This window comes from Lagenorhynchus albirostris, chromosome 4 (genome assembly GCF_949774975.1).
Source record: "Lagenorhynchus albirostris chromosome 4, mLagAlb1.1, whole genome shotgun sequence".
NCBI classification, from domain to species: domain Eukaryota; kingdom Metazoa; phylum Chordata; class Mammalia; order Artiodactyla; family Delphinidae; genus Lagenorhynchus; species Lagenorhynchus albirostris.
The window spans coordinates 123,811,433-123,838,453 of NC_083098.1; the positions used below are offsets into that span (position 1 = coordinate 123,811,433).

The window sequence follows — 27,021 nt, forward strand, 5'->3', positions numbered from 1 at the left end:
ACTAGGTACAAGCTTATGAAGAGTCTTCTCCCACTGGAGTCACACAGGCATGCTTAATTCCTTCAGCAAAAATTGTGACAGCATATACCGTAGTGACTCATGCCATGGTTGTTATAAGAGGCTAGTCATGTAATCACCCTCTGCCTAGCATGTACAAAATATGAGACTTCCAGAAGAAAGTACGGTGCTCAGTATAAGCCACATTGCTTTTACAAACATTTTAGGCACAGTGAGCTATGTTTATCAGCTCTGAGAATGGTGGGAACCCTCCCAAAATCCAAGTTCCCAGATGCCAGGTAAAGGCCAACCTTGCAGGGGGTTCCTTTTAAGGACAGCAGTCTCAAGTCTGCTATCTTAATCCTTTTTTTATACAGTCCATACCTTTGACACTTAGTCAAGTTATCTTTATAGGAAAATCATTATCAGTCGGACCCCATGTAGATCAATCTGCATATTGATCTCATTTATGTCCATCAGGATTCCTGGACTTTGTTAAAACAAATCTCATTAAATATAAAGATCTCTCGTAGAAAGTCAAATGACTGCCTCTTTAGCTTCTACATTAAACGTTTTTACCTGGCCTGAGGTTATCAGTCACAGCAACACTCTGGCCAGTATGTTAAAGCTGACCTGAAAGCCATCCAGGGCTGAGGCCATGCCATGATGGTCAGAAAACATGCACAAGAAGTACAGTCTAGAGATAACACGTGGTACACTCTAGGAACAAAGACTTTACCATTGTCAGGACACCGCAACAGGCCATACATTTGTTAGGCAGCACAGGTAGTCTACCCTGTTAGCCCTGCTAACCTATGGTTCTCAGTCTAGACCAAGTAATTTTGGAGAGGATTAGAGGGGTTGCCTGAAGGCAGTCAGTTTAAAATCTTGCTTATCCATAATACCAGTTCATCTACCTCACCAGCGTGGACAGCATCTGAGTGTGCTGTGTGTAAATTTGAGGAGCTAAGGACACTGCCTGTTGTCTCATAGTCAGCACTGCCAGGTGTGATCTTGGGCTCAGCAATCAATTTCGTCTGAAAGAGCTTGCAGAACTTTGGAAAGGCAGCATAGGGAATTCTCCTTGAGGAAGAGGAGAAAGCTTCCAGGAACAGTTCTGAAAAACAAAGATTATTAATGTCTTACTGCTTCTCTTATGTCTTCCCTAGTTATATTTACTCATAGTATATAAAATCAGTGTGTCCCATTTAGCATAAATAACTACATTTTTTCCCAATCATTCTTTGGGGGGCATGAATTTAAAAGTAAATTAGGGTTAGTCTCTTTGGTTTTTTTTTTCAAAAAAGAAAGTTCATGTGAGAAGGCTTAAAGTGAGATAGTCCTTGGCATGTGTCAGGACATGAAATAAAGTTAGTACATCTGTAAAATAGGTTAGGAGTATGGTGATAGCAGATGTTCTCTAGGGACTGTCCTAGGCATAGTTCAAATTTTTAGGCAGGGCCTTTACTCTTTGTGGCTTCTGTTCCAGTAGCACATATCTATGATATTAGCTTTAATCGTTGAATTGATTTGTGATGCCTCCTAGCCTGTACATCAATACTAATGCTCCAGTTTATTTTTCTTCTACTAAATTGTCCAACATTATGCTACTCTTAGTGGATTACAGCATGCTGGAATGTCAGGTCATTTTACAGCAATATCTGAAACAGCTAAGTGCATTTGTAATCTTTCTTAGGGAAGGCTAAATACTCAAAAACTCAGAAATTTCAGTGGCTTTATAATAATGACATTTTTCATTTATGTTATCTTTTGGCAGCTGGGAATAAGCTGCAGCTCTCTTCTGCTATGTTCAACTGATCCATGTGTCTTCTTAAATCTTCACTCTTAGTCCTGGCTAAAGGAGTAGTAGTTACAAGTGTAATACAAAAAAGCAAGAGAAAAGGCAGAAATGTACCATAATTCTAAATTTGCTGTATTTATCACCTCTGCTCCCATGCCAGTGACCAAATCACGTCATATGCCCAAGCTCAACATTAATGTAGAAAGGAAGTTTACTCTTTCCACTGGAGGAAGCTGTATCACATGACAACGTGAGCCAGGAAGCTCAATCCTTTTGTGGAAACTATGAGTGAACAAATGGAAATAATAATACAAGCCACTGTACTGTCATTAATTCAATATTTACTATTTCCATATGATGGTCCAAATGATTTCCATATGTTAAGAGAGGTTTTTCACCTTGTTTCAGATGAAAGTATAATTTAATCTAAATATTCCTGAATAATTTGATCATGGCATTCAATTAATTTAATTTGTGCCTGAGTTTCTTATTTATATCAATCTATCTTCAGCAATTTATATTATAAATGGATATACTCATAAACCACTTAGAGATTTCAGTATAATGTCCAATATATGTATATGTGTGTATATATAAATATATATATTTAAAACCCTACAATTACATATAATATTTGCTTGATTCACTAGTTCATTTACACACACACCCACACACACAGACACACCCACACACACACATACATTCTCTCTTATGCATATATACTCATTGTAAAATCATTTAGCCACATCAGTGGTGATATGATGTAATTGTATCTATGGGAAAATATGATGTTCAGCAAAGTGAAATAGAAAAAGTTATTACTTGTTAGTACGGGTTGAAAACTATAACATGATAAAGTACTGGGCAAGGAAACAACATTAACTGCAACCATAAATTCGTTATTTAAGAATGTAGAATATTTTATGTTTTTCAGTTTCTTATTTTTATTGAAGTAACGTGATTCAGTTTATTTATAAAATTAGGGTAATAAACCTGAAATTTTATGGGGTTTTATGGGAATTAAATTAACATGCATAAAACAAATGGACCATTGTATGGTAACAGTAAATGTATAGCTTTAATACATTACTTTTAATTTACCCATGTAAAAGTACATTAAAACATGAAAGGGAAAATGTCTAGATTTTCTTTTATTGTGATAGCATTTAATTAGTATTATTAAAGATATTTCTATTGAATATGATGTTTTCCTTAAGCACATAGAGTCCAATCTCAAAAGTTTCTCTAGGCTTTATCAAGCATCTGGGCTATTAATGATAGGCATTTGAAGTGAGATAATTTGGGGCCTGACAATAAAAAGATACATTTGAAAAGAAGAGGAACTAAAATGTATAGTACTTTGTAATTAATTATATAGCACAAGTAGGGAAGAAGGTCACTGATTACTTGTAATTTTCTGGCTATATCTAGAGTGGAGGATAATGCCAGAACAGAGATTGGGGAATAAAGTAAAAGAAAAGATTTAATGGAAAGTCTGAGATTTGAATTTATACAAATTTGGCATGATGACAGAAACCTTATTTTAATGTGTGCATTTAGCACAGACACACATACTCAGGACAGTCCTATTAAGATACCTATTCTGACTTTTAAGGACATATATCCTTGCATTAATACAATATACATCAATGCCAAAATAAGACAAAAATCTTGAGATTCACATAGTTATGGAGGACTATCAGAATTAATTAAGGATAATAAATAATTATACTAAATTATACTAAATAATTATACTAAATTATACTAAATAATTAAGGATACTAAAATCGGTAAGAAGTTCTATTTCTTTCATGAATCCATATTTGTATTCCTAATACAGTGAAATAAAGGAACATTAAAAGAAACATCAGATGATATAATACGTTGTCTACTTAAATGTCTAATATTAATATAATCTGACTATATATGAATAACAGAGAATATTTGTTCTCTCACTCTTTGGATTTTTATTTTCTACCCATATTTATTAGCTCTTTACCAGTCCTTCTATAGAAACAAATGAATTTCATTATGGTTCAAGATATGAATTTGCCTTACTATTCATTACCAGCAGAGGGTTCCTACATCTGGTAGCTGCTAACTCACCTTCTAAGTGACCTGTGATTTCCAGTGATCCAAGAAAAACATCCCTACATGATAAGGTTTACTCTTATTGATGATTATAATATGTTATATCTTAGTAAAATTGATCTTTATAGTTTCAAGATCATCATCTGGCCATGTTTAGAGAGTTAAAAAGATTAAAATTTATTGCCATGAATTTCATGGAAATAAACTTGTTTGGGGGTATTATCTGATAACCTTAGAAAGTTCTTGACTGTTATCTGATAGAAAGTTAATTAAAACATTCAGCTAGCATATTTGTCTTTCTTTGATGTTCCTGTAATCATATTATTGGGATATGAACTGAATCTGTGAAAAGCAAGGACAGGCAAAAGTTAGGAAATTTGGAAAATATGAATTAGAACTTTTTATAGGGTAATTTCCTATGCTAAGCCAAATTTTCAATAATTCTCACTTAAAACATTCACTTGAAATTTTCTAAGAAATTCCAGTGAGTAGATGTATTTCTTTGATGGAGCATATGAATGTAAAAATGAGCGTGAAGAGTGGGCTTTGCTGTACATCTGACTTCAAGCAGCCAATAGTGTAATCTTGAAAAACTGGCAAAGAAAACACCAGAAAAAATAAAAATAACCATAGACTAATGAGAAACAGAGAGAAAAGTGAGTAAATAACTCTTGGAGCCTTTCGCTTATCAAGTCACTACATCTATTTCAAATACTATATTAAATGCATTTGTCTATTGCTTCAATAATTATTATTTAAGGAAGATTAATATAGAAGGAAGAATTGAAGCAAAAACAAAATGAATGTGCACATAATATTCAACCTAGAGGAGAACACTATTGCATAACAAAAGAAAAATTCTCAATGTATTATTTAAATGAATTTATTTTACTGAGTTGTAAAAATTGTACAAATCACTTATCAAAGAAAAATATGAAGCATGATGCATTATATTTCTCTTTAGAAAAAGCACAAAATCTGTTCACCTTTTAAATGCTTACTATATGAAATTTTGTCATTTACTCAAGATTTCTTCTATCCATAAAGCATAACATTTAGATAAATAACCACGCTGATGCACTGATTCTGCATTTCAAAGCTGTTTCAAATAGAAATTACTTTTTCCAAGTTAATTGTTAGGAACATACGTTAGCAAAGCAAAATTTGTACTGAATAAGATTTTACATTTTATGCAAAAAGAAGAATACATTTAGAGATTAATCCCTTGAAATCATTTTTAAAAGCCCATTTTATGCTCATATAATTTTGCCTTTGGGAAGACGTAAGGTGAAATGTATCTTCCCAGCGAAAATACAGACATTAACATGTTGTTTTAGGCAGATGTTGTCGCAGACGTACAGGAAGATTTAGGATGTGCTCTGGCTAAGCAGCAGAAATTACGCTCTCACAGATGAGTAAGCATCCATACCAAACACACTGTCACCAGCCTTGAATTTCTGTGTAACAGATAATGAAAAACCATCTGTCCATTGCAGCAATTGGCCAAGAGGACAACCCAGTATACTATTTGATTTCACTGTATTTAAAAATGAAATTACAAACAGTATTTCTTAACACAGTTCAATTTTTCTGGACATGAAATAAAGTTAGTAGAAAAGTTAGTTAGAAATGTTGTGTTTTTTTTTTTTTTTTGTGATACGCGGGTCTCTCACCGTTGTGGCCTCTCCCGTTGCAGAGCACAGGCTCCGGACGCGCAGGCTCAGCGGCCATGGCTCACGGGCCCAGCCACTCCGCGGCATGTGGGATCTTCCCGGACCGGGGCACGAATCCGTGTCCCCTGCATTGGCAGGCGGACTCAACCTTCTCTAATGTTTTAAACAAAGGGCTCTCCAAAATCCTTGACAAAATAAGTTATGGAAAAATACATTTTGTGGTTTATGATGAAAAACAAAATGTCTAGTTTTGACCCAGATGAAAACAAGATTTGTTATGATTAAACTATTTTATACTGGTTTTTCTTTTCTTTTTAATTAATAGACTTTACTTTTTAGGACAGTTTTAAGTTTACAGAAGAATCTAACAAAAAGTACAGAGTTTCCATATACTATTTCTCTCCTGCCCTTAGTTTTCCCTAGTATTAATATCATGCATTGCTGTGGTACAGTTGTTACAATTGAATCAATATTGATACATTACTAACATTTATACCTTATGTTACCGTTCACACTTTGTGTTGTACACATCTGTGGATTTTGCTAAATGCATGACATTGCAGTATCATACAGAATACTGTCACTGCTCTGAAAATCCTCTGCACTCTACCTATTCATCATCTCCCTCTTTCCCCGCTAACCTCCGACAGCCACTGATATTTTTACTCTTTATAGCTTTGCCTTTCCCAGAATGTCATACCGCATGAACTCTTGGAATCATACAGCGTGTAGACTTTTCACATTGGCTTCTTTCACTTAGTAATATGCATTTAAGGTTTCTCCATGACTTTTCATGGTGTGATAACTCATTTCTCTTTATCACTGGATATTGACATATTTTATATAACCGTGAAGCCATTATCACCATCAAGATAAGTAGCATACCCATCATTTCCAAAAGTTTCCTTTTTCCATTTTTAAAAATTAATAGACCAAGACTTTGTTTTTGAGAAGTTTTAAGTTTACAGAAAAGTTGAATGAAAGTACCCAGAATTCCCAAGCTTCCTCATACACAGCCCCAATTTCCCCCATTATTAATATTTCCCATTAGTGTAGGACATTTTTTACAGTTGTTGAGTCAATGTTGTTACATTATTATTAACTAAAGTTCACGGGTTTGCATTAGAGTTCACTTTGTGTTGTTCATTCTATAGGTTTTGTAAAATGTATAATGATATGTATCCACCATTACATTAAAATACAGGATAATTTCACTGCCCTAAATATCCCTTGTGCTCTACCTATTCCTCCTTTCCTTCCCTCATCCCTGAACCCCTGATAACCACTGTTCTTTTTACTCTCTTTTTCAGAAAGTCAAACAGTTGGAATCATATAGTACATAACCTTTTCTCTCTTGGATCCTTTCACTTAGCAATATGAATTTAAGGTTACTCTCTTTATTTTTTTGTGGATTGGTAGCTCTTTTTGTTTTATTGCTGAATTATACTCCATTGTAGGGATATACTACAGTTTGTTTTTCCATTCCCTTATCTAAGAACATTTAGATTGTTTCCAGTTTTTGGCAATAATCAATAAAGTGGCTGTGAACATTGATGTGCAGGTTTTGGATGGACATAAGATTTCAATTAATTTAGGTAAATACATAGTAATGCATGATTGCTGGATCATATGGTAAAACTGTGTTTACCTTTGTAAGAAACTGCCAAACTTTCTTCCAAAGGTTCTGTACCATTTTCCTTTTTCAACAACAATGAATGAAAGTTCCTGTTGCTCCACATTCAGTATTCAGTGTTATCAGTGTTTTGGATTTTAGACATTCAAAAATTTGTGTAGTGGTATCTTATGTTTTAATTTGGAATTCCTCAGAACCGTTTAAGATGTTGAGCTACTTTTCATATGCTTATTTACCATCTGTATATCTTCTTAGATGAGGTGTCTGTTTAGATCTTTTGACCACTTTTTAATTGAGTTGTTTTCTTGTTGTTGAGTTTTAAGAGTTATTTGCATATTTTTGATACAAGCCATTTAACAGATATGTCTTTTGCAAATATTTTCTCCCAGTCTGCGGCATGTCTTTTCATTCTCTTAGCAGTGTCTTTCACAGAGCAGAAGGTTTTAATTCTAATGAAGTCCTACGACAAAAACATTTTTTTTAATGGATCATGCTTTAGATGTTGTCTCTAAAATCTCATTGCCAAACCAAAGATCACCTAGATTTTCCTTTATATTTTATCTTTCAGAAGTTCTATAGTTATGCATTTTACATTTAGGTCTATTGCCATTTTGAATTAATTTTAGTAAAGTGGTAAGGTCAATCTCTAGATTGAATTTTTTTTTAAACTTGTGAATGTCCAGCTGTTCCAGAATCTTTTGCTGAAAATATGGTCATTTCTCCACTGTATTGTCTATGCTCTTTTGTTAAAGATAAGTTGATGATATTTATGTGTGTCAATAATACTAGCCTCATAGAAATAAATAAGCAATACTTTCTCTGTTTCAATTTTCTGGAAGAGATTATAAAAATGGTGTAATTTCTTCCATTAATATTTGGTAAAATTCACAAGTGAAAACTTATGGACCTGGGACTTTCTGTTTTGGAAGGTTATTATTAATTACATTTCTTTAATACATATAGACCTATTAAATTTATTTCTGTATTATGTGAGTTTTGGTAGAATATGTTTTCAAGAAATTGACCCATTTTATCTAAGTTATGAAATTTCAAGGCATAGAGTTGTTCATAATATTCTTTTATTATCCTTTTAGTGTCCATGGAAGCAATACTCCAAGCCTTTTTTCAATTCTAATATTAGTTATTAGTGTTTTCTTCTTTTTTTTCTTCATCAGAATGGCTAGAGGTTTACTTATTTTATTGGCCAACAGGTATATTTGAGTGCTCTATGTTACTCATAGTTTTCAGTGTTGGAAAGAATATAGAGGAAAATCAGGCATAATATTTTATTAAAGGATTTAAAAATTTTATATATTTATAGGTACAATTGAAAGAATGATATGTACCCTATAGAGTACACAGAAAATATTGTGGAGATGTGTGTAAGGGAATTCCAGGTTGTGAGACTCCTTTGTGTAGGAATTAGGGAGCAAATCATAGGGTAGCTGAAGTTTAACTGAACATAGTATGTATGGTAAGATTTGTAGTACGTATTGTTAGAAAGATGGATGGGAGAGAGTTTGTGCAAAGCTGAGACTGACTAGTGGAAGTATAAGATTATTTGGCGAGTTTAAAAGTCAATCAATTAGTTCCATTTACTTACTACTTGGGAAGAACTAATGGAAATAAAAATAATTTGAAATAATGATCTTAATGAGGAAGGTACAGATTTTATATACTGGTTGACTAATCATAATCAAGTTATAATTATAATAAATACATAGTTAACTAGTTAATTACCACAAGATTAGCGATTCAACCTCATAAAATGAACTAATTTACTATTTAAATAAATTCAGGTATTTTTCTAACAATACACTAAACATGAAATTAATTTTAACAAAATCACATAATTTCAAGGTTACAAGTTAACAATACTTGGAATAAAATAATTAATTTTATTAATAATAAAATAAATAATTTTGAAGTTACATGAAATCATTTTTCACTTCCTAAAAAAATTACTCACGCAGAAATTCAATCTTATATTGACCTCTTATTATAAGTTCAGATCCTTTATTCTAAAATTAGGGCTATAGCATTATCTCTCAGATCCCCTGGTCTTTGCATGGACAAAACCAGTGAATTAAATGTGTATCTCTTTAATCTTTAGGTCTTTAAGGGTAGCATTAATCTTTGCCATTTTACTTGGGATATGGCATCATTTCTGATTTACTATGTTGGCTGTAGGAGGAGTTTCAAAGGCTTTCCACTTGACTTTTCCTGATATAATTTTGCATTACTCCACGTGAAAGGGGACCAATGTGGTAGTCAGCTATCTATTAAGAAAACCCATGTCAATTATTCACATAGGGACTTGAAAGAACTAGATGGGTTTATAGACTCTATGGACCCACTGTGAATTAGACCTGGACTAGGACAGCATTTATCACCTAGTGTTCATATACTCTCATTCTAATGGGGGATATTTTTCATTTTAATTCACCTGATACTAGTTTCAGCTCAGATTCTCAGAATTTTCTGGTTACTCCACTGTTCTTGATATGCATTACTCTGTTCTCTTTTGCAGAATAGCTACCAGATATACTCCCTGAAGTACTGCAGGGTCCTTGTTAAAAAGGATATGTCACCTTCACTTGCAGCTGGTTGTCTTGATAGAATGGAGCTCCGATTTCCAGGAGGCGAGTAGGCTGTCGTCTTTGAAAGGGAGGCTGTATTTGCATCACACTTTTTCTAGTTTTCCCAAGTTGTTCTTCTACAACAAAGCACAACATTCTGATTTACTTGTTAAAAACAAATCTGTAACCTGATAGTTAAAAAAAAGGATATGTCTTTTTCTTCAATCATCTGGCTCTCAGTCTGAGAATTGACTCAGGTCTAGAGATTGAGTTTGGTGTCATGGTTTTCCATTACAGCATTAACCATTAGCAATTGGCTCACCCACTCTTGATATTTTGTGGCTATATAGGTAAAACAGACAAACAAACTAAAAACACATTTGGTTGCACACTTTTCTTATCCCTAAGAATACTGTGGTCTATTAGCCATCACCACAGATTCCTGCAAGTAAGGATCTCTACTTGCTATTTCAGCCTTGCTGATCATTCCATTAATTCTGCCTGCCTTATTTCTGATAGATTGGTGAAGCCACCAGTTCTCTCTTCATCTCTTTTCTTATATGCCATCCTTGCTTTCAAGTTTCAAGCAGCAATTCCAACAGCATATAAAAACTGTATAAAGGCATATTACTTGAATTAAGAATATTCCTGTATCAAAATCTCTCTTATCTGGATTTGTAGTCCACATTCTACTAGCACTTTCAAAATCCATTCCCAAGCATGTCTTCCTGGTTCTTAAATGTATTAGCTACATCTTATAGGTTTTTTGGTGAATAATCATGTTTCTCCTTCTGGTAGGGTTATGGCCACTTAGGCCACTCTGAAACTTGACCTGTTTTAGAAGCTGTTTAGAAGCAATAAGTGGGGATATGGAGAGACAAATGGACAGATATGATTTTGTAAGGTACTTTTTTCAAGTGAAAATATTGAATGGGTTCCAGATATTGGGAGGAGGTTCTCTTCTGGAAATCATGAGGGGACTGCTCCTTCCTACCCAGAAGTTCAAGGTTATCTGGGGAATTAAATTTCTTAAACACATACGGAAAAATGATTTAATCCCTTGCTTTGGGATCTGCTCCTTTTCTTTTAGGTTCCTCACTTCAGTGCAGGAGACTTGCAGAGACTGTGAACTTGGTTTTCATTGTAACTCTTTTATGTTTACAATTAATTCTCAGATCTAATTTATGATAGAGGTAGCTCTTTCAGTGCAGATTCATGTCATGTCCTAAATCGTTAGCTGGCTGACTTTAGTTTGATCTTTTAATACTTTGAGGCTTCTGTGACAATTAGTAATAGCTCACCAATTCCACAATCATGAAAATAATAATTGCCTCCACTTGTAACCAATGCCAGTACACCACAGATGAAAGTCTTAATAATTTTGCTCCTACAAAATGCTGGATAATAACACACTCGGCTTAGCCTCGGCAAAGTTTTTGACATGTAGTGGGCAAGCCATCCACTGCCACGATCCCATCCCGGGGGTCTACTCTTAGGAGTATTTCAAATACAAAGCACCTTAGTCTGGATTCCCCCAGACACAGACCCTAAGACAAGGATTCAAGTGCAAGAAGTTGTTTTAAGAGTTAGCTACAAGAATCAACAGTAAGGGAGTGGAGAAATGAGAAAGGGAAGTGAAGAAATGAAACAGGGAAATGAAGAAAATCAATTCAATGTATGTTAATGAGCATGTTAACAATACAGGAAACTGGGTCTCTTTTGTTAGGGATCTCTGGCAAACAGTATGGAACAAAATTCAGAGTTGTCTCTAGGGGTAGAAATTCTTATATCCTAGTTTCTCTCCATCATTAGTTAAAGGTAGTTTTCAGAGCATTAATTCCTTGGCATGTCTTCCTTAACTCACATATCAGGTAAGTTTACAAATGCGTTCATTAGAAAGCCATCAATGTGTACGGGAATAGTAAGGGTACCACTAGCTCTTGCTATACTTATAATATTGCTAGTAAATGTCTTCTAATAATATGAAGTATATTTAATGCAGCATAATTGCACGTTAACTGAACATCTTTTGAAAATTATCTGGATTTTAAAAAATGTAAAGATTGACTTTTTAATTAAAGCTAAAATTAAAGAATTTTAGCTTTAATCCTTTAAAATAAATTTCCATGTCAATGTTTTTTTTCTAGAAACATACCCCCCAATTTTTATTAAAACAAAATAACTGTAAAATCATTGTTAACTGAAAGTTTCCAAATTATTTTTAGCTTAAAATACATTTGCAATTGTGACTTTAATATGATGAAATCTAACAGAGAACCATGATAAAAGAATTAGTTCTATGAAGTTTCTTTGTAACTAAGTCAAAATACTAATGGGACGTTTATAGTAAGTTATTTATTAAATTCTGAGATTATGAAATTGAGAGAGTGTAGGTTCATATATTTTAAAAAATGATTAATGTACAAAACTTTAAAAATTAATTTTTAACCTTCTCTTTAAGTATATTTTATTTTAAATTAATATATTTCAATGTATAACTTATTTTTTAGAAAACAAAACACTTTGATTATTCATTTATTCACTCAACAAATAATTACTAAGTTCCTATGTATTAAGTGGTAGAGGAAAAGTCATAGTTCTTTATTGAAAGAAGGTACAAGATGAGCACCTTGTTTTAGTTTTGAGCAGTGATAGATGAAGATATTGAAAAAGGAGAAATACAGAGAGTAAAGGAGTTGTACAGAGAGCAAAACATCAGATTTATGTAGTCAGCTTTTTTAAAGCTATGTTGTGAAAAGGAGCAGGCAAATGGAGTACAAATAGAGTAGAAGACAGCTGGAGATGGAGTGTAATGTGTAGTCTGGAGTAAGTTTATAACATGTGAGGGATTATTCCATAGAGAGTAAGACATGCTGATGTAAGAGGAAGAGTGTGTTTAAGGGAATCAGTGCTTTAAGAAGACAAAAGAAAGTAGCACTGGGGATCTTGTCAGAGAAATGGATGTCTACTGTAAGAAGCATTTGAACAGTGATAGCTAGGGAGAAAGTTAAGGTGAATACATATGCCAGAATTTTTGTGGGTTTGGTAGCAGAGTGACAGAAGAGCTCTCATTTGATAACTTCTAGGACCTCAGTGAAATATTAAGAAAATTAGTCTTCTGAGATTGACTAATGGGAGGCGTTTCATGAGGAGAAAAGGTTTCAAAAGAGAAAGGAAGATATTGAATTCATATGTAGTTTATTAGAAAACTAAATTATCTAGAAGAATTGAAATACAGTTATAGTTTGAGATTATTCTTTTATATTAGAAACAGTTTCTCCAGGCTTGTCAGTTTATCGCAAAATATTTGGATATGTGCATGTATTCATGGTTGAGTTCATACAGGACATTGCCAGGTGAGTAAAATGGAGATAAAGGGGCCAAGTTAAATGTACTTTCAAATGGAATGATTTTATTCATGGGGCACTGAGTCCAGTGAGGAATAAATACTGAAGATGTTATTAGAAAGTCAACAATTTATTTAATGGATTGGGAGATTAAGAACATACTTTTTAAATGTTGTAAAATATTTGAATAGCTGAGATAGAAAGAAAAATACTTTTGGTTTCAAAATGGGAAGCTGAAATTTGAGGGGTTTGTGTGATAAAATTTGGGTGATGATAAATTCAAAGTTATTCAGAGTGCTGATTGGCTGCAGAGTAATTGTAAGAAGTGTATCAGTAATGAGGAGTTGTTGTCAAAGGACTAAGAAACCAAAATAAATGAAAATAAATTAAATTTATTTCAAGTTATAAAGAATGAATATATGTAAATTATATGACTTGAGTGTATAAAACTTACCCATAATTAAAATAATTATCATGCTTCAGAAAGAAAAACACAACTAAATTTATGTGAAACCATGTTCTTGTAGTTGTAAAAAAATTTCTCAACCATTCATAAGTGACTGCATTAAGCATCCTAATTTGTAGTCGTAGTTTAATGGCCATGTAAAGTAATTAAGTATCTGAATTACATGAATAAAGCTTATTTTTGTGTCCCTAAAATGTTTAATTTTGTAATGTGTGTGAATGCAATTTTATATTTAATACATGATACTTTTCAATTCTTCATTCTTGGTCATTGTAGCAAGACCTACTTTGTAAATAACTAAGAAGATATTTAATTTTTTTAGACAAAACAAGAAAACCACTAATACAAATAATTGGAAACAGTATCTCAAATTACAACATACTTCAGAATAATTTCATTAGACCATAGTATTAGGCTTAATATGTCACATACAGTAGTTTCTTTTCTCATGAGAAAATTATAGTACTTAATGCTCCAACTGAGTAGACAAACTATTGAGAACCACATTATTTTTCACCTTTAGTTATAGAAAATTTACGTTACTATTATACAGCTAAACACTTTCCCTATTCATCTCCAAATTTAAAGCACATAAACTAGGTTGTATTCACTGCAGGATTTTTATCATGTTTTATTATACTACATATTGACTTTATTTACTTATTTATTTATATCTTTCGACATATAGGTGATTTATAGTGTTATTTTAGTTTCAGGTGCACAGCATAGTTACTTGACTTTTTAAATTTTTTTTTTTTTTTTTTTTTTGTGGTACGCGGGCCTCTCACTGCTGTGGCCTCTTCCGTTGTGGGGCACAGACTCCGGACGCGCAGGCTCAGCGGCCATGGCTCACGGGCCCAGCCGCTCCGTGGCATGTGGGATCTTCCCGGACCGGGGCACGAACCCATGTCCCTTGCATCGGCGGGCGGACTCTCAACCACTGCGCCACCAGGGAAGCCCGACTTTTTAAATTTGATTTGAGTAAATTATATTAAATTTTTTTCATATTTTCAATTTTCTATGTTATACTCTTAAATATCATTTCAAAATACATATAACAAAACAACATTTTTAAATGTTATGTTAAAACAATTGCTATCAGCAACAATTAATTTGAATGACAAATTTCTTGTGAGACCTGGTTATCAGACCCTTAGTACAGCAAATGAATGTAGTTTTACACACTCAGAAAATAGTACCATGAGGGAAATTATGGATTTAAACAGGTATAATAAAATTGACTGCTAGGATTTTTTTCCTATTCACAATTGCCTTCTACGGAATAGAGTATCACTGAAATTGATAGGTGTGGAACATTTACCACATCTTTTCCTTGTTAAATTTTACCTTCTTAGAATGAGTTGACAAAGAAGTGCAGAAACAGGGTTCTAATTTAGGGAGAGTAGTTAACCAACCATAAAGCTCGAATCAACAACCACTAGGAGACGAATATAACATTGTGGATATTAAGCTGGAGTGATTTTAAATCATAAGGACGTCCAAAAAACTTCCGGATATTTCTGTGAATTCTTGAAGGTTTTATATCTTTAAATTGTCCTCAGACTCTGGGTACCTGTTTCCATTAATCTGATCACTACCTTGATTGTTGTTAATCCAAGATATCAAAGTGGCTTTTCCACAATCTACCCTAAATCCACACACATGTAAAACTTTACACACTTTATGTTAAATGTAACAATGTTTACTAAAATTCGGGGAGAGAGACAGCAAAATTAAGAAAGACCATAGATTTATCCCTAGGTATTTTATTCTTTTTGATGTGATTTTAAATGGGATTATTTTCTTAATTTCTCTTTCTGACAGTTTGCTGTTCATACATAGAAATGTAACAGATTTGCGTATATTAGTTTTGTATCCTGCAACTTTACAGAATTCATTAATGAGCTCTAATAGTTTTCTGTTGGCATCTTCAGGATTTTTTACGTAGAGTATTACGTCATTTGCAGACAGTGACTATTTTGCTTCTTCCTTTCCAATCTGGATTTCTTTTATTTCTTTTCCATTTCTGATTGCTGTGGCTAAGACTTCCAATACTATGTTGACTAGGGCTTTTTATTGTTTTATAGCTAGGGTCCTTTGCAAGTTTCATGACAAACCATTTTGATGTTTTTAAAACTGAAGCCAACTTTCCTGTCAGTAATACAAAATTACTTACCATACTTTCCCTGTAGAATTACTATCTTTTAAAAACTTAAGATCCCAAACCAATGGCAATGAGCATACCTAGCACCCAAATAATTTTTTCTAATACCATTATTCAATAAAAGGAACCAGGGCTCCTTGGTGAAATGACTGATTCTAGGGCTGGGTTAAGAAGTATACACAATGAGCCTGAAGAATCTTTTAGAGCCAGAATTTAAGGAAGTACTTACACACACACACACGCACACGCGCACACACACACACACACAGAGTGATGGGGGTCTATCAAAGGGATACAGGAGCCATTGAGAGAGAGACAGAGACATGCAGAGAGAGACACAGAGATAGAGATAGAGACACACACAGAGAAAGAGACAGAGAGAGACAGAGAGACACACACACACGCAGACACAGAGAGGGAGACACACACACAGAAAGAGAGACAGAGAGAGGCACACACACAGAAAGAGACAGAGACACACACACACACACACAAAGAGAGACTCACACACAGAAAGAGACACAGAGAGAGATAGAGACACAGAGAGAGAGAGATAGAGACACACAGAGAGACAGACACACACACACACACACAGAGGGAGACACACAACAGAAAGAGAGACAGAGAGAGGCACACACAGAGACACAGAGAGAGGCACACACAGAGACACAGAGAGAGAGAGAAACGGAGTGAGATAGAGACAGAGAGAGAGAGAGAAACATCTTATACATAGCCTAATGCCATGTACTCATTCACCATTATCTATTGAACATTTGATAAATTCAGATCAACTTTAGGCCTTTTAAAAAATTAGTTCTAGAGTCTTTGTTATTTTTTAGTTGACAAATTTTGTGAATGGTCTATAATTGTATTAGACCTATGAAATAGTAACAAGTACTAAACTGGAATGCTTGATGAGTTTCATAAATCTAGCCTTAAAGGCCTGTTCTAAATACTCAGAGGGTATGTTTCTCTATAACTTACTTGAAATCTTACAATTAGTTGCTAATATATTCTATGTTAAATAGACATGTGCATATGTGTATGCAAATGGCTATCATAAGTTTAAATATTTGAAGTCATGTACAGAATTGAACTCATGAATAATGTGCAATGATAATGGATAAAGTTTCTTTTTATTTATTACTATGAAATCAAAGGCAGTTGTTCCTTCTTTCACTTATATATAAATATGACAAAGTTAAATAATGTTGATGATCAAATGGTATCTTGATTGAATTTTACTTCCATGGAGTGTGGTTCAAAAACAGATGAAATACAAAGAAGCAAGTTTAAAACAAGTCAATAATCGTTGAGAATTTTAGGTGAATCAGAGATATTCAATGATTGAATATTCAGTGATTGAATATGCTGGGGTCCAACTAATTCCTCTAATTTTTTAAACAAAAATGTATTTGGGATATTTTACTAAAATCTAATTGTGGGACTAAAAAAAATTGCTGTAATAAGGAGATCTATTTATCTATCTACGTACCTACTTATCTATTCTTTGCACTCCTGTTTAACTTTTTTTTCAATTTTTATTGTGTAAAATACTTATAAAATATTTACCATCTTAACCATTTGTAAGTACACAGTTTGTTGGTATTAAATATATTCATGATGTGCAGCCGTCACCACCATCCACCTCTGTAACTCTTTTCATCTTGTAAAATGGAAGCTCTATATCTATTCAACAGTACCTCCCCATTTTACCCCCTCTCTCCAACCCCTGGCAACCACCGGTTTACTTTCTGTCTCTATAATTTTGACTACTCTGAATACTTCATATAAGTGGAATCATACATACAGTATTTGCCTTCTTGTGACTGGATTATTTTATTTAGGATTATGTCCTCAAAGTTCATCCTTGGTGTAGCATATCACAGGATTTTCTTTCTTTTTAAGGCTGAAAAATATTCCATTCTTTGTCTATACCCCAGGTTGCTTATGTATTCATCCATTGATGGACACTTGGGCTGCTTCTTTTAGTTATTGTGAATAATGCTGGGTGTACAAAAATGAGACCATGCTTTCATTTCTTTAGTATGCTCAGAAGTAGAATTGCTGAATCAAATGGTAATTCTAACATTGATTTTTTGAGGAACTGACACACTGTTTTATACAATGGCTATACTATTTTTACATTCCTATCAGCAATACATGAGGGTTCCAGTTTCTTCACATTCTTATTAACATTTGTCGTTTTCTGGGTTTTTTTTATAGTAGCCATCCTAGTGGATATGAAGGAGTATCTCATTGTAGTTTTGATTTACATTTCCCTAATGGTTAGTGATGTTGATCATCTTTTCATATTCTTATTGGCCATTTTTATTGTCTTTTTTGGAGAAATGTCTGTCAAAGTCTTTGCCCATTTTTAAATTGAGTTGTTTGGTTTTGGGGGTTTTATTAAATTTTAGGATTTCTATGTATTTTAGAATTAATCTCTTATCAGATGTATGATCTGAAAATATTTTCTCCCATTCTGTGTTGCCTTTTCCCTCTGATGGCAATATCTTTTGATGCACAAAACTTTAATTTTTATGAAGTCTTGTTTATCTATTTTAAAATTTTGTTGCCTATGTTCTTGGTGTCATAGCCAAGAAACCATTGTCAAATCCAGTGTCATGAAGGTTTTATCCTGCTTTCTTCTAAGCGTTTTATTGTTTTAGATCTTCTGTTTAAATCTCTGATACAATTTTAGTTATTTTTTGTTTATGATGTTACTTAAAGTCCAACTTCATTTTTTATATCTAAAAAAGAAAGACAGTAGGTCTCATTTTTAAAATAACCGTGTTTTTCAAAAATTGGGAGTGTATTTTTACATTTTTATCAATGTATATATAAAATGCTATCTTGTGATATGTATGGTTCAGTTCTAAATTTAGATAAGCTAAAAATTTAGCTTGTCTTATTTACAAATATCTTATTTACTAATGGAACAACTTCAAGTCATGGCATTTATTTCGAGTTTTTTTGAACTATCTATAACTTCAGATGTTTGACTAAAATCTTTAAGGAAATCAACAGTTTTCTAAACATTTTAATACTTATTTTTGTTATAATTTTATTTAATTTCAGCTTATTCAATATTTTACATGATATTCATCTAAAGTAGATTAAAACAATATAGCTTACAAATAAAATTACTCTTGTTGTTTATTTCTATAGGCTAATTAAAATAGTAGAAAAACAGTGATGCTGAGCAAGAGAGGCAGAAAATTTCATATTAGGTGGTATGAGCTTTTTTTTAAATAAATGTATTTATTTATTTATTTATTTATGACTGTGTTGGGTCTTCGTTGCTGCGCGCGGGCTTTCTCTAGTTGCGGTGAGTGGGGCCTACTCTTCATTGCGGTGCGCAGGCTTCTCATTGTGGTGGCTTCTCTTGTTGCAGAGCATAGGCTCTAGGCATGCAGGCTTCAGTAGCTGTGGCACATGGGCTCAGTAGTTGTGACTTGCGGGCTCTAGAGCGCATGCTCAGTAGTTGTGGCTCACGGGCTTAGTTGTTCTGCAGTGTGTGGGATCTTCCCGGACCAGGGCTCAAACCCATGTCCCCTGTGTTGGCAGGCAGATTCTTAACCACTGCACCACCAGGGAAGTCCTGAACTTTTTAAAAAAAAAATATTTAACTAAAAGTCAGGAGACCTGGAATAATCTAGATTTCTCAGAATAAACTTTTGTGATCACAGAAAATCTTCTTGGGCTTCATGTGCTTCAGTTTAATCATGTGCATAATTGGAGAGTTGTATTAGGGAAATTTCTGTAATCTCGTGCCCTGAAATCCGTCCTTTGGATCCACTGTATGTTTAACAGCAACAACAAAAATGCTGGATCCAATGATTTATAATCTCTAAGGATACTCTTCATCCATCATACAAGTTACCTCCAGCTAATGACTGGAGTCAAAGCTGTAAATAGCATATAATTCACTATATCCTAATATTGAAATAGCCAAAGTCTATTGACACTGAAGTACTAAATATGTGTGGATATAAAGTTATGAATAAAAAAAGTTTTAATTAGAAAAAATTGTAGGGAATTTCTGAAATAAATGTTCATATTGGAGTATGTGTTAAGGAGGTATCTACACTGATTGAAAGAAGATGATTAGATTTTTGGTGAAACGTAATTTATTTTGGGAAAAATCTGTTTATTTCATTCACAGTATCAGCTGTACTCCTAGTATATGTGTCTAAATAGATAATATGGCAGGTTAATCAAAGAGGAATAGTAGAATGGTTAAAAATAACCTAACAATTGTTATGTTATTAGTTGTTTTAACCTATGTGTATAAACACGTGCATTTAAACATCAAGTAATTAGACAAAGCAAAATGTATTAATGTATTTTAATTCCCACATTATAACTACAAAGATATTTAGTTATTCTGAACTCTCTCATCTGTTTTTGAAATACACACACACACACACACACACACACACACACACACACACAGCATATCAGAAATGTACTGCTTTGCACCAATCTACTCCAAATAGAGCCCCTTTAGTTCATCTTTCCAAGTAGTTAATTTTATAAAAGATAATTTTTGTGAAACTATATGCTTCATTTGAACATGTCAGATAGTCACATTTCATTCATATTGAGAAAAGGAAAGCAGGTTTTTTTTATATAGTATATGCAATTCGGTGATGGACTATAGGTACTAAATCTGCTCTTTTTGTAATATAGTTTTTCATATGTGAGTTGTGACTGTAAATTTATAACCACTGCACATAATTCTCCTTTGAACATAAATTTAATAAGTATGTTGAATCCCTGTAAATAGGAGGGACGTTTATTGAATTTTTATCAACTGAGGGAGGGAGGGAAGGGGAGGGAGAGAGAGAGTGGAGTGAGGACCTTGCATTAAAAAAAATAATAATAAAGTCCCAGTAGTGGGCCTGAGTGGAAATTCTACATGCATGGAAACCAAAAGACTAAATGAAATGCAAGCAAGTGGGATGGGAGTGGTTCAAGTGAAGACTTGGGGAAAGCTGAGGTGTTCTATGTTAAGGTTTTTATATAAACTTTAAGCTGATGAGGACAAAGGATTGGGTAAACAGTGTCTGGGAGCTGCCTATCATTTACTTAGTCACTACTCTGTCTCATATTAATTTTAAGGCAACCTTGTAATTAAAGAATGAATATATTGGATTCATAATTAATAATTGTATTTAATTTATATATGATGGTTAATACTATGTATCAACTTAGCTGGGCCATGGTGCCCAGTTATGTAGTCAAATATTATTTTGGCTGTTTCTGAAAGGGTGTTTTTTGCTGAGATTAATATTTAAATCTGTGAACTTTGAGTAAAGCCGATTGCCCTCCAGAATGCGGGTGGCCCTCATCCAATCAGCTGAAGTCCTGAATAGAAGAAAAGACTAATCTCCCCTGAGCAAGAGGCAGTTCTGTAGGCAGATGGCCCTTAGATTTGAACTGTAACATAGACTCTCTTCCCTGTATCTCCAGCCTTGGGGCCTTTGAACCTAAATTTCAGATTTTGGTTTTGCCAGCCTCCATGATCATGATGTGAGCCAGTTCTTTATAATAAATCTTTCTCTGCTTATATCCACATCCTATTGGTTCTATTTCTCTGTAGAATCCTGACAAATATAATTTACATTCAAAAATTAATTTCATATTGCCATTCATTATCTATCACTTTTCTTTTGAAATATTAGTAATTGTTAATTGATACATGCTAGTAATATCTGTAGAAAGGTAATTCTTGTTGCTACTATTGAAAAGCTACAAACACTTTTGCAAATGCATTGGTATATCACTTTTAAATTTTTAAAGTATTTAAAATATGCAATATATCCCTCATATATTATGGGCAGATAAAAAAGTTAAGCAATGAAAGATTAGGAGTCTTGGGATAAGGTCATAAAGCTAGATTTTGATATTTACAAGTAGAGTTCATACCCCTGACTTCCAGGTCACTGGTCCCTCTGTATTACTGTATTTTCCCTCATTTTAACTCCAGTAGAGAAGTTGGATGTAAATTATTCTCTGTGGAAAAAAAAAATCTGTGCTGTTTCATCTTGGTGGCTATTTTAACTATTTTTAGAGAATTACCTAAAGTCACTAGATTTCCTCATATGATATTTCCTTAAAATGAAATGTGCCTTTAAGAAATATTTCAAATCTCTTTAATACTGTACTATTTAATGTATTAATGAACACATCTCTTTAATACTATACTATTTAATATATTAATGAACACATTAATCATGCAATTTTAATTCTTTTCAACTCTGGTAATGACCTTATTACCTATATCGTTATTAATGGATGCCTTCCTTATAATGATCTACTTATAAACTATTTAAACATCAGGATTATATTTTAAATATGCCATTATTGCAGAGCTCCTAAGCGTTTTTTTTTTTACAATAAATTAATTTATTCAACTGCACTGGTTAACCTTTGGGCTGATTTTCAAAAATTTCCTATAGGAGTGACTACATAATATTCATTTCTGGGTATTGCATATATTTCTTTGGAACCAGCAAAGTACTAGTTTATTTATATAGTTACAGAGATAATCCTTTTCCTCAAAGAATACATAAAGTGATCAAACTGTCAACACGGATTTGTACTAGAAGTTTCCAACAAGCCATCTATAGTAAGAGAGCTAAATTAGAGCTATTGATATTCTTCCAAAATTTATATAATTTTTACTTAATATTTTATACTTTATTAAATTTTATTTAGCTAAATGATTGATATAAGGTAAGATAAATAGTACAGGACAAAGGTTAAATTTTTGACATCCTAAGCATGAAATTTTTACAGGGTATATGGGATTTTAAATATTTGATTACTTGAATTGTTCTGTATGAATACATAGAACTTTGAACTTTATTTATAATTGGTTTAAACATTAATAATGTAATTGTTTATATATCTCATAACTAAATAATGTGTATCGTCGCTTCAATACTGACTAAATAGGTTGGCCTGGGGATAACTCGAAGTTTAAAGGAATCAGTAACATTTTTGCTAAACATTCTTGCTGGTAGTGTCTCTTTTGTGCAAAGATATTAAAGGCTAAGTATAATCTCCTCCTCGCAGAAAAATCAGATTTGTGCCAACTTGTCAAGCCCCAGGAAGGAAATAACTTTTTTTTACCTGGATTTGGGTTTACTGTATACCTTTTATCAAAATAAGACTTTCTGTATACCTCACCCTAAAGTTCTATTTTTGCTATGATGAGCCTTAGGTGCTTTAATCCTCACCTTTCTGTTGTTAAGATTAACAACAGCTTAAATTTACCTGTTATTATAACCTGTGTTGACCTAATAGACCCGTATATGATTTTAAGTCTACTCAGTTATGAGAGCATCTAGACCTATAACTTGCTAGATTTTTACTTGTGACAGTTCATATTAGCGTCTATTCCAGCTCTATGATGCTTATACCCATGGTTAAGTGGGCTCAAACAAAATCACTTTTTATCTCTGATCCAAGCTCTTGTGCTAATGTTATATTGTAGAAAGCAATTTTATAATATTTGTGTGACTGTTACAGTACTGAGTATCCTGACTGACTCTTTTTCTGTATCAAAAAAACTCAGTCAGTAGAGATGTAAAGACAGTTCAATACATATTTACAGATTTACTTTAAAAAGAGTGGAATCACTGACTTTAAACAAATCTACAATAAGTATTAGGAGAATGCTGATGAATAGTGGTGTTAATTATTCTCACTTCATTTCCTTTGCCTGTGTGCTCTTCTGGTTGGGTCCCCTTTTTTTTCTCTTACTTGCATGTTAATCCATGTTGAACTAATTCTCATTGATCCCCCACCCCCCCACCCCCGCCAACACAACACACACAAAATAAAGCTGAACCAGGCCTCTATTAGGTGTTTCTAATTCTGACCCCAATTTGGAACTATTATCCCATTACCCAATAGTGGGCACTAAATTCATTAATCATTCATGTGCTAGTTAATTTTATGTGTCAACTTCTCTAAATCACTGGGTTCCCACATATTTGACTAAATGTCATTTCTGGATCTGTGAGGTTGTTTCTGGATGAAATTAGCAATTGAATTGGTGAACTGAGTAGAGCAGATTGTCTCCCCTTTATGAGTAGTTATCATCCAATACATTGATGGTGTGAATAAAACAGAAAGGAGAAGGGAGAATTTGTTCTCTTTGCCTGACAGTGTAAAATGGGCCATCAGTCTTCTCATCAGACTGGGGCGAACCCCCATTAGTCCTTTGTTTCTTAGAACTGTACCATCAGCTTTCTTGGGTTTCCAGCTTGCAGAAAACAGATCATGGGACTTCTCAGCCTTAATAATCACATAAGCCAATTCCTTATAATCCCACTTTTGCTCTCACTCTTGCTCTTGCTCTATGTATACGTATGTATGTATATGTCCTGTATCTCTGGAGTACCCTGACTAATACAATTCACTTGAGGCATTTTTTTTTCCAATCAATAACAATTTCAACTAATGTACTCACTCTTATATATACGAATGATATATTGCTAACAATCCCGTCACCTGCATGTTGAGCCAATGCGAGCCATTTGACATTGCCATTTTTTTCTTATATTTCACTTGTTTGGGTGCTGTGGCATAGCAGCACATATATGTGTGAATTATGTTGTTAAGAGTTCTTATCTTTAGATGTATGCCCACAAGCATTTACATGTAGTACAGAAACAAAACAGCTTATTGACAACATAAAAGCCCCACCAGATAAGCCAGAAACATCATATCATCGTAGATTCCTTCCATTCCCTTAGTTCTACAGCATAATAACTGTTTGTATTAACATGAAATTAACTGGTATTTATTTAACATTGTGATAAACATTTTCCCATGAAGCTTATGTGTATTACTATTTAAACTTCAACAAATCGGCATTAAGCGAATGACACATTTTAATTCCTTATTCTCCAGTAACAAGTCCAGAGCAAAACTGTACAAAAAAAGACAGCCGTAGTTCCATTAGTGGGCTTGGTTCTCAAAGAAGTTATATTCTTCAATGCAAATTGGAGAACATAAAATGGAATTTTTTTTCAGAGTTTTAACATTATTAAACATTATATTAACATTATTCTCTTCCCTATTTTCCTTTTTTTTTACTCAGAATAATTCTTATTTTAGTCTCATTTTTTTAATGTTTTCTGTATTAATCTGTATTATCTTTCATTTTTATCTCATTATAGACTAATGAGGGCAATACCCAGCAGATGTATACTTCATCGTTCTGCAAACTGGGTATGTAATATTTCAATTTTATTTATTTTTTGGTTTGTTTATTTATTCATTTGGTGATTGCCAAACACTCTTCTCGGTATCTGGGTCATAGAGGTGGTTAGGTAGAGATATATACTAAAATTAAAAGATAACAATAACTCCAAGTTGGCATAAGATGGCTTATAAAAGCCATAATAGGGCTTTCCTGGTGGCGCAGTGGTTGAGAGTCCACCTGCCGTTGCAGGGGACACGGGTTCGTGTCCCGGTCCCGTAGGATCCCACATACCACGCAGCGGCTGGGCCCGTGAGCCATGTCCGCTGAGCCTGCGCGTCCGGAGCCTGTGCTCCGCAACGGGAGAGGCCACAGCAGTGAGAGGCCCGCATACTGCAAAAAAAGAAAAAAAAAGATGATGGACACTTACGTTGTTTCCATCTCCGGGCTACTGTAAATAGAGCTGCAATGAACATTTTGGTACATGACTCTTTTTGAATTATGGTTTTCTCAGGGTATATGCCCAGTAGTGGGATTGCTGGGTCATATGGTCGTTCTATTTGTAGTTTCTTAAGGAAGCTCCATAATGTTCTCCATAGTGGCTGTACCAATTCACATTCCCACCAGCAGTGCAAGAGTGTTCCCTTTTCTCCACACCCTCTCCAGCATTTATTGTTTCTAGATTTTTTGATGATGGCCATTCTGACTGGTGTGAGATGATATCTTATTGTAGTTTTGATTTGCATTTCTCTAATGATTAATGATGTTGAGCATTCTTTCATGTGTTTGTTGGCAGTCTGTATATCTTCTTTAGAGAAATGTCTATTTAGGTCTTCTGCCCATTTTTGGATGAATGGATAAAGAAGATGTGGCACATATATACAATGGAATATTACTCAGCCATAAAAAGAAACGAAATTGAGCTATTTGTAATGAGGTGGATAGACCTAGAGTCTGTCATACAGAGTGAAGTAAGTCAGAAAGAGAAAGACAAATACTGTATGCTAACATATATATATGGAATTTAAGGAAAAAAAAGTCATGAAGAACCTAGGGGGTAAGACAGGAATAAAGACACAGACCTACTAGAGAATGGACTTGAGGATATGGGGAGGGGGAAGGGTGAGCTGTGACAAAGCGAGAGAGAGGCATGGACATATATACACTATCAAACGTAAGGTAGATAGCTAGTGGGAAGCAGCCGCATAGCACAGGGAGATCAGCTCGGTGGTTTGTGACCACATAGAGGGGTGGGATAGGGAGGGTGGGAGGGAGGGAGATGCAAGAGGGAAGAGATATGGGAACATATGTATATGTATAACTGATTCATTTTGTTATAAAGCAGAAACTAACACACCATTGTAAAGCAATTATACTCCAATAAAGATGTTAAAAAAAAGAAAGAAGCCATGATACTAAATGAGATTACTAAGGATTGACTATAGGTAGGGAGAAGGATCAAGTACCAGGAGCTCACCAGTGTAACATTCAATAATTATTTGTTATTCCAAAGGAAAAGAAGAAGAATAAACAGACAAAGTGTCTTTGTTGAGAGACTACACAGGTGGGCAGAAAATCCAGAGAGTGTGATGTCTTGGAAGATAAATGAAAAAAGTGTTCATTTTGACCAATAGCACATTTGATGATGCTTACTTATTATAGGATCAAACTTGTCTAGTTTCAGTGTCACTTATTCCTTTCATATAATTATTCTTTCATATTGAGAAATATGGAAAGACATATAACTAGAAAGAACATGAACAACTATAAGAAAAAAATATAAATGTACACAGTATGGTTAGATTCATTATACAAATGAGAAATTGAGAGTTAAATGTGTAATTAGCTTACAAAAATCTTACTGGTAGTAAGTAGTGAAATTGAATTAAAATTAAGCATTCTGATTCAAAGTCCAAACTTTTTCTTCCAAATCAAAACCACCTCCCCAAGAATTTCCCATTCAAAATAAATAAATGCTCCCTGTTTTTCATCAGCAATCCCTGTCTTATTCAGGATTTCTGTATTTCTTAGGTATTTTGTGAACTGT

General features: G+C 33.7%; 1 long non-coding RNA gene across 1 annotated transcript in view; it reads left to right on the forward strand.

Annotated features, from left to right (window-relative positions):
* Nucleotides 1–27,021, forward strand: part of LOC132519545 (uncharacterized) — a 252,020-nt gene that overhangs the window by 153,335 nt on the left and 71,664 nt on the right. The window contains exon 2 of the long non-coding RNA XR_009540191.1: nt 24,952–25,003. This is a non-coding gene — a long non-coding RNA (uncharacterized LOC132519545). The remainder of the gene's footprint in view (nt 1–24,951; nt 25,004–27,021) is intronic.